At 41.1% G+C, this 4,391-nt stretch overlaps 1 pseudogene; it reads right to left on the bottom strand.

Annotated features, from left to right (window-relative positions):
* Positions 1–1,742: 1,742 nt before the first annotated feature.
* Positions 1,743–3,934, bottom strand: LOC100050152 (dolichyl-diphosphooligosaccharide--protein glycosyltransferase subunit 1 pseudogene; annotated as a pseudogene).
* Positions 3,935–4,391: the final 457 nt, after the last annotated feature.

Below are 4,391 nucleotides of genomic sequence, written 5' to 3'. Positions count from 1 at the left end.
TATTAGGTCTATGATCTATTTTGATATAATTTCTGTGTGTGGTGTGAGCTAGAGATTAGAGTTATTTTTTCTGTATTTTTTTAAAGACTGTTCTTCTCAGTGATTTGCATGTCATGTTTCTCAAAAATCAGTTTACTATACACACTTGGGTCAATTTATATACTCTCCATTCTGCTCCGTGCTTCTACTTCAGGCAAATACCACACTGTTGTGACTAGTGTAGATTTAGAGGATGTCTTGAAATCAATTGTTGCACCACCTTCAACTTTGTTCTACTTCGAAAAATTTTGTTGGTCATAAATTCTATGCTCACTTTACTAATTTGTACAAAAATGTCTGATGGATTTTGACTGAGTTAACTCTATAAACCAATTTGAAGAGCATTATCATTTAAAAAATATTTTGTCTTCCAATTTTTGAACATGATGTATCTCTTCATTTAATTGGATCTAATATTTCAATACGGAATGCGTCATAGTTTTCACTGTGGATGCTGAGTTCATTAAACTAATTCTGAAGTACTTCATGTTTTGGGTGCTATACCAAATGATAGAGCTTGGTAAATTTATTTAGATAAATGGAAACTATGAAGTCATATATTTAAAGTAACTATGTAATGAGCAAGTAAGCATACAAAACTGTTGTGTTCCTGATAATCCCCTAAACATATAGCTTACTTGAACCTCATTTAGATCTCACAATGATTGCGTAAGGTGGATTCTATTATTATCATTCTCCTTTAGCTCTTTTTAGCCACCAAACACAGCCTTACCTGACTTCAGTACTAACTCTGGAATTTTTGATCATACAAACTAAATTCCCTTCATTTTTGCTTTTTGGTTTGCTTTAATCCATATAATTGAGTTTCTTCTTACCCCAAACTGAAAGAATCTTAACATACACAAGGACATAAATTTCTCAAGAACACATTAGTGAGAGAGATCTGGAAGTATCCTCTAGAACATGTTGTTTGAAATGATGGTAGAGGTAGATTTGGAAATGGTTCTGTCAGAACAATACATTCTTTTCTCTTTTCACTGTATTACATTGCCTTTCTACCTATCCTCTACTTTTTACATTCTAGACTTCATTATATTCTCATCTATGTGAATTTATTAACGTAAAATAAACATTGTAAAATTTTACAATAAAATTTCTGGTTCTTTTGTATTTATATATATTAATAGTAGCTGATATGAAAACATTTTGAAATAAGGTAACCTATAAATAAGATTTTAGGAATATGATTTTCCCATCATTTCCTCTCACACAACAGTATTATAGCATAATAGCATTTTGTGCATGTTTTATAATATACTTATTTTTGCTTTTGTTGCCTATATTTGTGATGCCATATCCAATAAATCATTGCCAAGGCCAATATTGAAAAAAATGTTCCCAATGTTTTCTTCTAGGAGTTTTTTTGGTTTCAGGTATTACGTTTAAGTCTTTAATCCATTTTGAGTTCATTTTTGTACATGGTTTAAAATAATGGTCCAATTGCATTCTCTTGCATGTGGATATCTAGTTTTTCCAATACCATTTCTTGAAGAGACTATTCTTTCACCAAGGTGAATTTTTGGCACCTTTGTTGAGATCAGTTATGTGTATATGTATGGGCTTATTTCTGGGTTCTCCATTTTATTCCACTGGTGGTTGTGTCTGTTTTTATGAAAGTACCATGCTGGTTTTTTTTTTTTTTTCTCCCCACAGTCCCTGCTTTATTCTCACTTGGTCACACACACACACTCGCAAAATACCCAAACACCAGGAATTAGAAGGGCATAAAACAAGGGGCTTACAGGCTGAAAGAATATCCTAGGCTTCAGAATAAAACAAAACCAATCAACTATGGAACATTTCTTTGTTCAAAACACAAAGATATTTTGTTTCTAATGGGATGTAAGATTTCCTTAAAAAAGGAACGCTTTAGGGACAAAAACAAAGCTTCTTGTGTTGCCTGAGGCAGGGCCTGCTTTCTTTCCCTTGAAGGCCTTTTGCAAAATACTGATGCCAGCATTTGCTGGCCTCAATGTTCACCATCACCACTACCCCCACCTGCCATCTCAAAGTGCAGCACCCTGGGCCCACTGAGGACCACCAGTAGGGGCTACAGAGCATCCAGGATGTGGTCGATCTCGGTGACCAGCTCCTGTCGCTTTCTAGAGATGAGCTTCTCATTCTCGATGTATGTGTTTTTCTTGAGCTTGCCAGCAGCTGCTCAGCTTCCACCGCTGACTTCAGTACCAGCTCCTTGAGCTGCGCATCCAGTTTCTGCATTTCACTCACTTTGTCGCACAGGTCAGAGCCCTCTGTCTTTAACCTGGACTGCAATAACGCAATCTCACTTGTCAAGGCCTTGTGTTCTGTCTCCAGGCTCTTCTTTCCACTATTGAGGGTGGACGCGTCCCGGGACTGCTTGTACCTATTGACAGACTCGTCAAAGTGACCATAGAGACCTATTCTCCTGTTGACCGGGGTCAAGACTTGCTCTGTGATGCAGGCCAACTTCATCCTGGCTTCCGCGTGCTGGATCCTTTGTGATGGAAAAGTCCGGCCTGACATAGATGATGATGGTGAAGAACAAGATGTCAAAAGCAGCCACCACCAGCAGGCGCTCCTGCGGCATGAGCACCTTGTTGAATGTGTAGTGGACCACAGTGTCCTGAATGTGCTGTTCTACCAGATTTTTCTTGTAGGCAACAATCACAGGGTGGCCAAATGTGTCCAAGTAGGTGTAGTGCAGTCCATCTGGGGCCCGGCTGATTTCATAGGGACTGTTGACTTGAATGTTCTTGGTTCCTTCAGGTAAGATGATCTTCAAGGTCAGAGAATCTATCACTTGCTCATCAAACATGTGGTCCACAAACCTCATCTTCAGTGCATACTGGTCACCCAAATTATAGAGGTGCTCATGGCTTGGGAAGTTGTTGGCTACAATGGGTCTTCCAACCTCCAAAAAGAGGGAAGCGAGGCCAAATTTCCATCTCACTGGAGTCATCCAAAATAAGGAGGTGGCTGGTGGAAACATTGCCAATCTCATCCCGGTAATAAACATCCTGGGCAGCAGCAGGGAGGATGGTCATAAAAGAATGGATGGAGGATACTCCACTGTCTGGCTGTCTCTGGTAATCATAGTGTGAAAAAGGCCCCTTAAGCACAGCCCCCGTGTGCTTCAAGTCCACATTTTCTTCCACAGCAATATTACCCCAGTGAAAGACCTCGTGACTCAGGTTATGCTGGTGATAGTCAGGAAGGGGCTATTGTTCTCATAATGTACTTTGAAAGTATGCTGACTATAGGCAGGGACTTCTCTGAAAGGTCTGTAATCTAGGAGGTCCTCAGAGCGTGTGGGGTTCCCCAACTTGGTAAAGGTCTCCACATTTCAGGAGGCAAGCTTCACACGCATCGTTTGTGTCTTCGCTGGTTAGGGAGAGTAGAAATAATGGTTCCCCTCAAACACCACAAACTGTTTCTCAGATTGGGTGATCTGGGTTGGATACGGCTGAAGCACATGGGTATAGACTGTTTCCACAACCACTGAAATCTTGGCACCCCAGATCGAGAGCAACTGGGAGCTTGACCGTGAAAAGTCTCCCATTTTTACCCTTAATTTTGGTTTCTTGTACTTCAAGACTGTTCTCTTTCTCATCTTCTCCCTTCACCTGCACGCCAAGGTGCGCCAGCCAGGCCTCGAGCTCGGGCTCTAGGGCCAGAAGGAAGGAGGCGGCGCCGGGCGCGGAGCCCCCTCCCCGAGTGCGCCAGGACCACCTCTGCCGTCATCTTGGCCGGCTGGTTGCTCAGATCCACCCAGCGCTTCACATCTTCATTGACCAAAGGCAGTGCCTCTGGGGAGGTGCCACCCAGCGCTAGGGCCCAGGCCCCCCGGCGGCAAGAGCCAGAGCAGGAACAGGCGGGCCGCGGACGCCTCCATGATTACTCTTTGATTAATACTGCTTTGTAGTATAGTCTGAAATCAGGAAGAGTGATGCCTCCAGCTTTGTTCTTTTTACTCAGGATTGCTTTTACTGTTTGGCATGTTTTGTGGTTTCATATGGCTATTTGGATTGTTTTGTCTATTTCTATTAAAAAAAATGCCATTGAGAGTTTGATAGGTGTTGCATTGAATCTGTAAATCTCTCTGGGTAGGTGGACATTTTAACAATGTTAATTCTTCTAATCCATGAACTTGTGATATCTTTCCATTTACTTGCGCCTTCTTTAATGTCTTTCATCTATGTTTTGTGGTTTTCAGTGTATATGTCTTCCATCTCCGTGGTTAAGTTTATTCCTAAGTATTCTTTTTGATGCTAATATTACTGGGATTGTTTTCTTGATTTCCTTTTTGGATAGTTTGTTGTTACTGCATAGAAATGTAACTGATTTTTGTG

Source organism: Equus caballus, chromosome 17, assembly GCF_041296265.1.
Source record: "Equus caballus isolate H_3958 breed thoroughbred chromosome 17, TB-T2T, whole genome shotgun sequence".
Taxonomy (NCBI): Eukaryota; Metazoa; Chordata; class Mammalia; order Perissodactyla; family Equidae; genus Equus; species Equus caballus.
Note: the sequence above shows the minus strand (reverse complement) of the source record. Positions and strands in the feature narration are given on the sequence as shown.